This window comes from Pinus tabuliformis, chromosome X (assembly GCF_031772625.1).
Source record: "Pinus tabuliformis cultivar Carrire ecotype Pingquan chromosome X, CPIR1, whole genome shotgun sequence".
Lineage (NCBI taxonomy): Eukaryota > Viridiplantae > Streptophyta > Pinopsida > Pinales > Pinaceae > Pinus > Pinus tabuliformis.
In genome coordinates, this window is record NC_142308.1 from 242,699,107 (window position 1) to 242,713,191 (window position 14,085).

A 14,085-nucleotide genomic window follows, 5' to 3' on the forward strand; every position below is an offset into this window, starting at 1 on the left:
GATTTATGATTTTTACTAGAGATTTTTAATTAATATAAGGGATACATTTATAATTATGAGAGATTTTATTTTATTTTTGCATCGTATTGTTAAGAGGGTTTATGGGAGATTCTCTCTTATTATTGTATCATATAGTCAAAGGCTCCTTTCCAAATGAGAAATTTATGGGAAACATCATAAAATGAATCAGGAAATATGGAAAACATCATAAAATGAATCAGCAAAATTTTGGAAGATGTTACATCAAACGCATATTTCCATATCCTAAGAGACTTCTACATAAGAGTAACAAATATACTAACTAGGAGTGTAAATTGCAGATCTAATTTGCTAACTAAAAGTGTAAATTAAAAATAGGGGAATTAAATTAATCCCCAAACCAGATTTACTATACTTCTCTAACTGCTGATGAAATCTATTTAAAAAACTCCATTGTTATGTTTTATAAATTTTATATTTTGTTAAAATAATTGTAAGTTATTCATTTACAAAACCCTTCTTTTTGTTACTTAAATAAAATAATAATATATTCCTATAAAAAAGCCAATTAATTATTTTTTAATAAATTTGCTCACTTTTCATTTATTTATTGGCAGAAAACCTGAAACAGAATTATATAATAGCAATACAAATATAATTTCTCCACCACCGCAGCGCTTCCGATTCTAAGAGATCCATAGAAATCAATCCTAAATTTTAAGAGATATAGCCAAAAACATAATTAACATATATAAAAATATTGTTAATCATTTTTTTGATAGATTATGAAAACATTATTATGAATCCACAACCATTTATAAACAATCTCTTGATTTGCTTAGAATGTATAGTAAGCCTGATATCATTTAAAATTTAATCATTCTTTGATAGATTATGAGGACGTTATTAGCAATACAGAACCATTTATAAACAATCACTTTGTTTGACTATAAAATTTTATACATCTTAGAATGTAGAGTAAGCTGACATCATTTAAAATTTAATCTTAACTGATTTGTTCATAGTTGTCACTGAATTTAAATAACACCGCCACCGTGAGAATGAACGACAATCCTTTGGTTTGACCTTAGTGGAATTGAAAGAGCTGAAGCGTGTAAAAGCTATACAACTATGCATTAAGAATCCAAACAGCATAAACTCCCACAAGGGACTCCGCAGCGGAGCCTCGATGGCACATACGAACCATTTACACAATCTCCATTCTTCTATCAATTTTCAACATGACTTCCTCTTCATTCGGTCTGTACCAGTGTTCCCTTTTCTTCCTCTTCTTTGCCTCCGGCCATCTCATATCACTATATCGACAACCTCTGTTGGCGTTCACATCCCTCATCAGCGTCGTTGATCCTCACAGAGTCCATGGCAGATTGTGATCTAACTGCGTCCTCCTTTAAAGTCATATCAACGAATCTGCAGGTACCAAAGACGGAGAGGAGGAAACCACACAATAATATGGAGGAGGAAATATTTGCTTAGTGAATTGTATGAAAAAACATGATTACTGAATTGTAAGAAAAACCAAGATTGAAAAGGCTCAAAACCATTAAGAAAAAATATGCTAAGCTCACACATAACACTTTCTAAATTCGAACTCTAGCATCACCGAAACTTGCTAAATTTAAATGGTATTTAAACTGCCTGAAACTAAAACCTCTTGAATGTAACTGGGAATAACTTTCTCCAACAATCAGCAGTGGCCTCCCTATTCCTCTTCGTCGGATGCAAGATCCTGGAGTTGCGCCAAATGACAGAGTTACACTCCAATCTCCATGGACTCGGAGGGTTCACCGATGATGATGAGGGAAGCGAAATCCAACAGTGATTGTTGAATATCGTGATATGAGCGAACGAGAGACAAAGAAGAGCAGGTGAACAATGTACAGAGAGTATCTCATCGTTGATATATATATATATAGAGAAGAGAAAAACCTCGTCATTTTCCCTCTTCGTAGATCACTTTCGTCCGGCGTTTCATAAGTACAGATGACAAGCACCGCCTCACTAGCCGCCTATGCTTAACTTTTCAAACAATAAATACTGTACAGTAAAAGGCGGCCACAGCGATATGCAATTAATATCAATAAATAATGTTTAGTCAGAAGGCTGCCACATGCGCATCCTATGGGAATCAAATATTAGGTACATCTCTTTTCATTGGATTGAACGAATAAACTGTGTTGAGCAGAAAGGCGGTCACAGCGGTATAAAATAGGAGTGCTCGAGGAATTGTTGGGACGTTTAAAAGTGGTTGGAATTCAGGTAAAAAAAAATTAAAAATAGTATTTGAATCTTGTTTTTATGGTGAAAATTGATTAGCACCATCAAAAACATTTAACACATCTAAAACTTTGAAGTTTAACAACTATAACTTAGATTTACAAAAATCCTTGTCAGATTTTCTCTAAATATGACCAGAATATCTATAACTTTCCAGACAACTCCTCCATCTAATTAGATTAACCGTATAAAATATTTCCAATATATTGTAAAAATTCTTTATATAAATTTTTATAATTTCAGGTATTTTACTAATAAAACTTCTTATGATGCTCAAGATAAAGATTGATATGACCTCACAGAAGATAAGGATAGGAATGAGAAAATAATATCATTGAGAGAGGCCACTGAGTTGGGTTCTCGACATTTTGGACGGAAGATAAGGTGGGAAGGAGACAAAAATATCAGAAAACGAAAGGCTAAAGAGTCCGGTCCCTGTCATCTTGAGGTGGCGTTGGTTTATTGGTAAGAGAACGAGTTGCTACAGCAAGCAAGGTTGGGGCAACTTGTCCAAAGGCGGTTGGAGCTGGACACGTACGCCGATGGGAACCACAAGGTCCCAAAGTCAACTATTGAGTGTGTGGCTGTATGACTTTGTATGCAATGATTTTGTGGGTGTTTCCATAATTAATTTTTGAGTGGAGATATTTATTTTACAGCTAAGAGTGATGTGTAATTATATTTGTCTATTATGAAAGTTGAAATTTGCTTATATCAATTAAAATAAAAAAATAACTATACAAAATATTTAAATAATATTTATTTATAAAAAAAATTGCACGTGAAGAAATTGGATCCCTCTGGACTCATATTAGATCTTCATTTAAGATGGATCTATGATGGTTATAAGTTAAATTTTAAAGATTATAATGTAAAAAAAAATTAATTTAACTTACTATGGTTTTTATTTTCCCCTAAAAAGAAAATAAAATATGATAATATGATATTGGTGGAAGCAAAATAAAATATGATATTCAATAGATAAGAAGATGTTTTTTTATAAATTAATATAAATTTATTTTAATTAATAAAATCAATCCTTTTAGAAATTTGATAAATCTATGTTTAAAATGGATCTACACAAGTTTATTTATCTATCTATATAATAAGCTTAATTTTTCATTGTTTAAATTGCTCTATATATAAAACAAGCTTAATTTCATTGTTTAAATTATTTATTTATGGCTTAAATAAACTTAAATTATTTTTTATGGTTTATATAATAGGCTTAATTTTTCATCGTTAAAATTGCAATATACATATATATATAGATATATATAACAAGTTTATTCTTTCATTGGTTAAATTATTTTTTATCTTACATTGCCTTGAAATCCCCCCAAGAACATGGATTGAGTAGCCTACACAATTTAAATTTTAAATTTACAATTTCAACAAATTATTGCTAGATTTTAGACAAAATTGAATGGAAAATATATCTAACAAAAATCCAAAATGTAAAATACTGAATATTTAGAATGTTTAAAAAACTTTTATTCACAAAATTATATACATAAATATTATTAAATGATTTTATTTGTCACTCACATTTTTTATTTTTTATTATTATTATTATTATTAAAAAAATGGGGCATGCCTATTTTGCATTTAAAATTAATAAATTATACATCTCCGTTTTATTAGAAAGTAACTAAATTATTTTATTTTTAATTATTTTTTCTTTTAGATGTTGAAATAATTTATTATATTCAAAACAAACATATGAAATTCATATAAAAATATATGAATTAATATTAATATTTTAAAAAAATATTTAATTCATATATTGAAATATAATATTTACAAGACAAATATAAATTTCTATTTTTAATTATTTTATCTTTCTAAAATTAATATAAATTTTACTGAACATATATATGGCTCCAAAACTGAAAATTAAATATTTTTACGACCCTTTTTTTCATGTTTGATTGTAATATTAACAATTAATTGAGTTATCAAAGTGGGAATGAGATTAACGATTATTATATATATATATATATATATAAACCAAATGATTCTTTTTTTAATATTATTTTTGGTCAACTTTTTTTCAAATTGTAATATTGATTTTCAAAAATTATATGTTTAAGTTGTTTGATTTGAAAAGATCCATGTTTGAAGAGTTTTTTAGGGTGTTGAATCTATTTATACATTTGAAAGTATATTTTAAACAAATATTTAAACAAACTATATTGAAATATTTATAAGAGAAATATAATTTTTTTAATTATTTTATCTCTCTAAAATTAATATAAAATTAAGTTATTTAAAATAGATAGCAAAATATTTTATTTATGACTCCAAATAAAAATTGAATATCTTTACAACATATTTTTCATATTGGATTGTAATATTAACAATTAACTTAACTATATCACAGTGAAAATGAGATTATTGATGTTTCATAATGGGTTTTAATTGATACATATAAAGAAAGAAAGCACAATTAGCCTAAGTACTCTACCAATTTACCCTCTTTCAAATATTATTTTTGGTCCTTTTTTAGAGTGGTGAAAGATGTAAAAATACAATTTAAACCATGAAAATAAAAATAAAACATTTTATTCGAAAATTTTTGATCTAGGTCATATCACATCTGTATAATAAATCTGTATTAATATATATTATATATTTTCAAAAAACACTTGTCAACTTAAAAATGAACATTATATAGTTTAAAAAAATAATTATCAACTTAAAATTAAACATGGAAAGAATTATTATCAACATAATATTAAACAGGGAAAGAATTATAGCTGGGCGGTAGAATACACCTCTCGACTCACCAATTGTCTTTACTAAACTGCACAAAATAGATCAAAAGATAAATAAATGTGATGGTATTGTATATCGATCAACGAAACACTTCATTCCCGGCTGCGACTGTTGGAATTAGTCAAGTAAAAAATATTCCAATTTGATTCATCGGTTTATCCTTAGTTTTGACAGTTTAGGGCTGCTTAAGAACCAGTAAATCAGTTTAGATGACATTGCTTTTTGAGTAAGTTGCAATTTCAAGACCCTTATCATTTCAATTGTTCGAACTGAACTAATTTATACAAAGACTTTTAAAACTCAAAAGACTAGGAAATTTATTGTCCCTTACCCCCAACCCAATGGCCTTTGATTGCAATAATAAAAAGCAAAATCAACTGAGATAAAAATATTGCATAATACATGATTATAATCATGTATATAACATATTTGTTAGAATAACTTCCCAAGCACATATGGAGCCCGCAGGCTCTTGCAGCTCAACCACGACCAAAGCTGCAACCTAAGCCACTTCCGCTGAATTTTAAGAAATTTTTTAATGAAAAGAAAGAAAACAAGGACACCAACTTTATAAAAGACCAATTCCAATAGTTTCTGCATATTACAATCCAACACCAACTTTATTAAAAAACAATTCCAATATTGCCTTCATATCAAAAATCCAATGGCAAAGTCCACCATTGGGTATACTCCTTAGCCACGATACAATTCAACTGGAGAGTAGACAGCAAGAAGGACAACGACGTAAAACGCAATAGTGGAGATGTGCACACTGCAGTCTTATTAACGACGGGTGAGAAAAATATTAATGACGGTATGTGTTTCAATAAACAAAGACTCCCCCAATAGGACCATGGATGCTAAGAATACAGGAGTTGTCTATAAAGCGACTTTTCGAAGATTTCGGTGACGGAATCCGGCGGAAGAAATTGAGGTCAAATCTTGATTTCTTGCAGTTAAAATGGTTTTTTAACTACATATTTGGATTCAGCACCCTGAAAAACCCCTGGGACGCTTTCATTGTGTAGAAACTAGCTATCAAACTTGCGATTCCAATAAATTCCTGCCGGATTTCGACCGGAAAAATCCGCCGGAAAGGCTTTCAAAAAGTCGCGTTATAGACTATTTCAAGAATACACGGATGTATATATTGTTGGAATTAATGGAGAAAGATAAATTTAGATTATTGTTATGGTGATGATAGGATTGAGATTTTAAAATTAAGTGTAAGATTTTACTATCTAACAGTGGTTGAAACCATTTTGATTGTGAGAAAGCTCATATGAACTAGATTGTTCTCCTGACTGTAAAGTGTATAGTGATTAGGCACTCTCCAAATATCTCACCTAGAGAGCCATTTAGATAATAAACTCAGTTTTTATCATGAAGTCGCGTTATAGACTATTTCAAGAATACACGGATGTATATATTGTTGGAATTAATGGAGAAAGATAAATTTAGATTATTGTTATGGTGATGATAGGATTGAGATTTTAAAATTAAGTGTAAGATTTTACTATCTAACAGTGGTTGAAACCATTTTGATTGTGAGAAAGCTCATATGAACTAGATTGTTCTCCTGATTGTAAAGTGTATAGTGATTAGGCACTCTCCAAATATCTCACCTAGAGAGCCATTTAGATAATAAACTCAGTTTTTATCATGGTACCGAAGCTGAGCGAGGGTGCGACTAGCAGAGTCATCACGAGTATTTGTTGTGAAAATTAACTCAGAGCGCCCACTGTTTTAGACTGCGTGGTGGCTGCATAGGTGGCTTGGAAGCTGCGTGGGTGCACCTAAAATCCGTTGACCTGTTGTTCTTTTTTTTTTGTGTTGAGTTTTGAAGCCTGCAGAAAGCCGCAAGAACGCCGTTGAGAGGAGCCGGTGAACGTGGAGCACAGGTCTGATCCCCTTAGTGGCCCTGCGTACTGCTTGTGTTTTGACCGCCGAAGAGAAGGAATGGATCGTGAAAGATTAGAGCCGATCTGGGAGATTGTGATTGTGGCAGCAGAGTCGATGGATTGCAGATCGAGAGTTGAGTGGTTTGCTGGTGTGGTGGTCGACCCGCAGCAGAAGTGTGATTGCGGGACTGCGGGAGATCGGTGAGCGCAGCGTTGATGTGTTGGCAGAGGTTGTGTTTCCACTGTGACTTGGGACGTCTCCATAGCTATCGAAAAGCTTTACAAATTTGAGCATTCATCGGTAGCCCTCACAGCTATTCGGTGGCCTTTACAGTACTTGTAATTGCTATGTATATTGATTGGAATGTAACACACATTGTTTCATGCTACCAAAAATTAAATTACAAAGATTTGAATTGGCTACATTGTAACATGTGCGTTGTTGCGGTCTATATTGCTGACTGTTATGGCATGAAAAACGAACAACGTCCAACAAATAAGAGTCGACTGTGGCGCAGCTAGCAAACTGGAGCCATTTTCCAGCGAACCTGCAAGGTTGACCAACAAGGATCACAATAGTACTTAACCGGTGAGATGCGGGCTAGTGATGGCCTGGAGATCCACCTGCGACCTGGGTGCACATACCTACTGGTCTCACGGTGAGAGGAGACTGTGTTATGGATAACTACTCACTGGTCAACCCAATTGTGTTGAACACCTAATGGTGAGGCTGCGAAATGGAGTGACTGTCTAGATCGTGTTGTGACTGTGGTGTGGTGCCCCGGAACAGTCTGAGCCTTTGTGTCATTGTTGGTATTTGACCGCACCAGTTATCAAAATGTCTATATATTTTTAGATATTTTTAATTTTGATGATGATGATTTTCTTATGTTGGCATTTGGAATTAGCATGGGTAGTATGTTTAAGTTAGAGGAAATTTCAGAAAAATGTGGTTATGTTGATGACCACGAGAATCAAGAGGCACAGTCTATTGTGCAAGATTCAGGGGTTGATCTTCAAGAAGGGTGTGAAGAGGAACAAAGTGTTGAAGATCAATTGGTTGAGCCACATGAAGTTGATTGCAAAGACGTGGCAGAAGAAGACCAATCTCGAGAAAATTTAAATTTAAAGTGTAATGATCTCATTAATATTTATGTGTGTGCAGACGTTACATCAATAAATGATGAAGACATCATAGCTGACTTTCAGATGGTTGATGCAAGAAATAGTGAGAGAGAAAATTCTCCTACTGAGCATGTCATAATCTTGAGAAGGGCAAGAATAAAAATTCAACTTTTCCATCACTCGAGGAGAAATGAGGTGAAGAGATATCGCTGCTTCATGGCGAGGAAAGCAAAGATGAAGCCACGACTGAAGATGAACAAGTATGGGCTCTGCTGCAAGAAGACTAAAATGAAAACTCCGTTACCAAGTTTTTTGTCTCTTACCATTGTAAACCTAGTTGAGACTAGACCAATAGGTATATGTTATTTTTTTTAGTACCATTTCTCCATTAAGCGGGAGTGTTGGAATTAATGGAAAAAGATAAATTTAGATTACTGTTATGGTGATGATAGGATTGAGACTCTAAGATTAGGTCTCAGATCCTACTATCTAGGGAGTGGTTGAAACCACCTTGATTGTGAGAAAGCCTATATAAACTAGGTTGTTCTCCTGATTGTAAAGTGTGCAGTGGTTGGGCACTCTCCAGATATTTCACCTGGAGAGCCATTTAGATAATAAACTCAGTTTTTATCATATATTACAGTCATACAAACTATACGTTTCAATATACGCTGATATACAATTAAAGATTGGTACATTAGACGCTTACAAGCTATTAACGATATATACACTGATATGTTCAATATACGCTGATATACAATTAAAGATTGGTACATTACAGGCTTACAAGCTATTAACGATATATACACTGATATGTTCTATTACATGGGAACTGTTTTTAAGAGTTGCGAAAATTCGTTACATTGATATGTTCTGTTATATGGGAACCATTTTTAAGAGTTGGGAAAATTCGTTTGTTTCTGGAAAGCTTTGGCACTGTATTAGAACGTCTTTTATTCAGTGGGAGTTCCAATGGGAGTTTGAGAAAGTTTCGGGAGCTTTGGAGACTGTTTTTTTGGAGTACCTGGGGTTGGGAAATACAAAGCTTGTAGAGAAATATGTTGAACTACCCACAAAACATGAACCTAAGTTGAAACCTTCGCACTAAGAAATGCGGAAGACATCTTTTATACCGATATTCTTAATTGAGAAACTGGAGCAATCTCCTGATGGGTTAAGGAAGTGTGTGGATATACCAATGTTAGGATATTCCGACACATAGGAAATAGTTAAGTATAACTTGGTCTAGTATAGAGTTAGGTAAAGTGTGTTTCTTTACTATGTACATTTTGTAACTTACAATCCGACGGTCACGATATGTAGTGATCTGACGGTTCATTCTCTCCTCGGTATTACCGACACTTGATCTGTGGCTTAACACCCGATTGGTCTATGATCTCTATTTAAAGAGCATGGAGGGTCATTTGTAGGTTAACCCATTCATGAGAGAAGCTTATGTAAATTTTCATTCTTTTATTAATAAATTGCCTGAAGTGGCCGCGTTGGCTCAGGCCGTGGACTGTTTCCCTCTTTGAGGGTTTTAACCACGTCAAAATACTAGTGTATTGATCTATGATCTGTGTGTGAGCGGTGTCCTTTGGTGTTCTGTCTGAGGAACTTAACCTGTAAATTCCTACATGGTATCAGAACTATTTGAGGGTCGCGTCCGTTGGTGATCCAAATCTGAAGTCGGTAGAACTGCATCTGACTGCTGTTTCCTAAATCTACTGTTTCTGACTACTTTCGGGCCGAGAGCACTGCTCTATTGTGTTGGGAGCATCTGTTCCAGTGAGGAACCCCTTTCGTTTCATACAAAAAGGTTTCTGGTGGCCCTAGCTACGTCATTTTTAAGATCTGGAGGTATACAGTGTTTATTTGCAGTTTACAGTTATTTTCTCTCTGTTTATTTCGGTTTCGGTTTATTTAGCTTTTTTTATTACCGTATCTATACCTTTCATTTCTACGTATGCTCTTTGCCCCGCGACTCTGTGCGATCTGGGCAAATCAGAAACAAAAAGGAAGGATTTTTCTCATGCGTATGCTCTTTTCTGCTGCGCCTTAGTGTGATCTCAGAAAAGCAGAAACATTGAGGAAAATATTTAGTTTCCGGCTAAAGCTAACTTCGAGCTTCAAGGTTCGGTTTTTTTGTATGTCCGTGTTGGGTTTTGTGTTTTTTGTTTTGTAGGGAAAAAGAGCTTTCTCAAAGCAAGCACGCAACCCAAAGCTTCAACCCCCCCTCTCTCTCTCAAACTTTTTTTATAGCTCACTTTGTCCAAATCTAATATATGAGAGTAGAAGTCTTGAGTTCAAGTCTCCTTTTTATGGGGGCAGATTTTTCATTTCCGCACATTCCCGCACTTTGTCGGCATCTTCATCAAATTTTTTTCAAAAAACCATAACTTCTTCATCCGGAAGCCGTTTTCAGAACTGTTTTTTTTTAAACAGCCTAATTTTTCGAGATCTTTCCATTGGAACATTTAGTTTCAGCATATATAGCTTCATTTTCTGTTAAAATGGAAAGTCCATGCCAAGTTATTCTTGACAGCACCAACTACTTCCAATGGTGGTCCTACATTGTGGATTTACTTAGAAGTAAAGGTCTTTACAGAATAGTCTCAGGCCAAGAGACCAAACTGAAAGATGAAGATAAGGCAGCTAAATGGAAAAATAAGCAAGACCAAGCACGTGGGTTGATAGGGATGTCTATTTCTCCAGATCTTAGATTCCATATTGCAGAACTTGATGCTCCTGATGAAGCAATGAAACAGATTACTAAAGTCTTTGGAATTAAAAATGAACATAGAGCCCATCAACTTGAAAATGAGTTGCTTACATTGGACCCCAATAATTTTTCTTGCATTGAAGATTTTTTGTCCAAGTTCAAGACCCTTAGACATCTCTTGGAAGGTGTTAAGGTTAAGAAAGAAGATAGTAACCTTATCTATTCCATTCTTACTAAGTTGGGACCAGCCTACTCTGTGTTTGTTTCCACCTTCCATTCTACAAGAGAAGCCTTCATTTCTCAAGGACAAGACTACAAGTCCCCTTTCTTTGATTATTTTTGTGATTCTTTAATAAGAGAACAAGAAAAACTCTTACACCTTGGTCTTCTTAATCTTGGAAACTCTTCTAAGAAAGTGTTAGCCGCCCAGCAGCAACCAAATCCAAAGAATCCTAAGAAGTTGTATCCTAAAAAGAATGGTCCTAAACCAAACAAGGGTCCTAAGCAATTTCAGCCTCAAAATGAAAAATCATTTCAACAAAATGATAAGACAAATAAAAGCAAAGGGAAGAAGACTGATAGACATTGCAACTTTTGTAATCGAGATGGCCACTTAGAATCCAAATGCTTTAAGAAGATGGAAGCCTTGGAAGCAGCAATGAAGAAGCATAACATCCATTTGGAGCACTCTTCAACTTCAACTTCATCTTCAGGAATGACACTTTCTGCATGTGGTTGTCAAGCATCTCGGTCTGGCTATGCACTAAATATATCTTCTTCTTCTCATTCTCATGAGTGGCTCATTGATTCTGGAGCTTCTTATCACATGGCCAAAAAAAAAGCCATGTTTTCTTCTTTAAATGATTGTAACACCAAAAATATATATGTTGGTGATGATAGATCTCTTAGTGTTGTAGGGACTGGAACTGTTCATATAGACAATGGTCAATTTAATGATGTATTATGTGTTCCAACCTTATCCTGCAACCTTCTATCTATATATCAGATAACTCATTCAGGTGAAGGTAAAATCGTTGAATTTTCACCTCACGATGTTGTAATTAAGGACCTAAGAGATCCTAGACAGATTTTAGCTACTGGCATTGCTGATGATTCTACAAGGTTGTATAAGTTTCACAACTTTGAATCATCAAATCTTCCCTCGGTATTTGTTGCTCATAATGATGAAGTGAGCAAACTTTGGCATGAGCGATTTGGTTACTTAAACTATCGCTCTCTTCAGAATCTATGTAAAGAAAATATGGTGACAGGTCTTCCAATGGTATCTTGCAGAGATGGTGTTTGTTCCGGATGTGTACTCGGAAAACATCATTGGGATAGTTTTGAAAAATGTGCCTCTTGGCACGCCTCAGCCCCTTTACAGCTCGTGCATAGTGATTTATGTGGTCCACTTCCAGTTGTTTCCTTCTTTTGCTACAAGTATTTCTTAACTTTCATTGATGATTTCTCCAGACGCACTTGGGTATACTTCTTAAAACTCAAGAGTGAAGTATTTAACATGTTCTTGGCCTTTAAGGCCTTTGTTGAAAAACAATCTGGACATCAAATTCTTAAGCTAAGATCTGATAATGGCAGAGAATATGTTAACAACAAATTCATCAACTTTTGCACTGAGAATGGAATTCAAATGCAACATAATGTTCCATATACTCCACAACAAAATGGTGCAGCTGAAAGGAAGAATCGCCCCTTAAAGGAAATGGCTAATTGTATGCTTCAATCTAAAGGACTTAGTCTTAATTATTGGGCAGAAGCAATTAACTGTGCAAATTACATAATAAATCGCACTCCTACTAAGGTTTTAAAGAATATCACTCTAGAAGAAGCATGGAGCTCAATTAAACCAGATGTAAGTCACTTTCATGTTTTTGGAAGTGAAGCATGGGCCCATATTCCAGATGAGAAACATAAAGCTTTAGAACCTAAGAGTGAAAAATGTATTTTTGTTGGATATTCTGAAGATGTCAAAGGATATAGACTTATTCCACTTAAATCCAAAAATGTTATCATTAGAAGAGATGTAAAGTTTGCTGAAAATATATCGGCTTACGAGCCTAGTTCGGCGGATGTGCCACCTCTCCCTATCTCTTCTACTTTCGAAAATATTTCTTCTTCAGATGATGAAAGCAAGGATGAAAATCCTCCCCCACCTTCTCAGGATCCTCCTTCAGCGCCTCAGCTTCCAAAATGGGTCCGTGCTACTTGGGATGCAGCAGGTGATCTTGCCGGTGATCCTACAGATCAGCGACGTACACGTTCTTAGTTTGATAGAGCCTCTTCTTTATTGGCTCAAGCTTCAGTGAATTATGATCCTGACACCTTTGCAGAAGCTTCAGGCCATCTAGATTGGGAAGCAACTAAGAATGAAGAATATCATTCATTATTGGCAAATGATACATGGGATCTTGTTCCTCTACCAAAGGGACAAAAACTTGTTAGATGAAAATGGGTTTACAGAACCAAGTATGGACCAGATGGGAAAGTTGATAAACATAAAGCTCGTCTTGTTGCTAAGGGTTTTTCACAAGTTGAAGGCATTTACTACACTGAAAACCTTCTCCCCTGTTGCCAAAATGAACGCTATCCGCCTTGTTCTTTCCCTTGCTGCCTCTTTCAAATGGGAAGTCCATTAGATGGATGTTAAATCTGCCTTCTTGCACGGGGACTTGCATGAAGAAATTTATATGGAACAACCTATTAGCTTTATACAAACAGACTCCAGCCTTGTATGTCAGCTTAAGAAATCCCTTTATGGTCTCAAGCAAGCTCCTCGAGCTTGGTGTGCCAAAATGGATAACTTTCTTTTAGAAAATGGCTTTTGTAGGTGTCATTCTAACAATACTGTCTACACCAAGAAAGTGGGCAAGTCTCTTATCATTCTTGTTCTTTATGTTGATGATCTTATCCTGACTGGTAGTGATCCCAACCTTATAAACCATGTGAAGTCTAGCCTTAAAAGGAAGTTTGAAATGACAGACATAGGACATTTACATTATTTTCTTGGTCTTCAAGTCTTGCAATCCAAGGAAGGTATTTCCCTTTCCCAGTCCAAGTATGTCTGTGATATTCTACGCCATTTTCACGTGGAAGACTATAAGCCATCCCCTTCTCCCTTTCAGTCTGGAGTCAAACTTTCAATCACTTGTACTTCTCCTGAAGTTGATGCCACCTTATACCGTCAACTTGTAGGAAAACTTTTGTATCTAACCCATACTCGTCCTGACCTTTCCTTTGTTGTTGGCCTTGTTGCTCAGTTTATGC

The 14,085-nt window shown here is 34.6% G+C and overlaps 1 long non-coding RNA gene across 1 annotated transcript; it reads right to left on the minus strand.

Annotated features, from left to right (window-relative positions):
• Window positions 1-968: 968 nt before the first annotated feature.
• On the minus strand, window positions 969-2,027 carry LOC149139267 (uncharacterized). Its single transcript, XR_016264482.1, has 2 exons — window positions 1,652-2,027; window positions 969-1,410 (listed from the first exon to the last, which is right to left on the minus strand). It is a non-coding gene; the product is annotated as an uncharacterized LOC149139267 (long non-coding RNA).
• Between the last annotated feature and the right edge of the window lie 12,058 nt (window positions 2,028-14,085).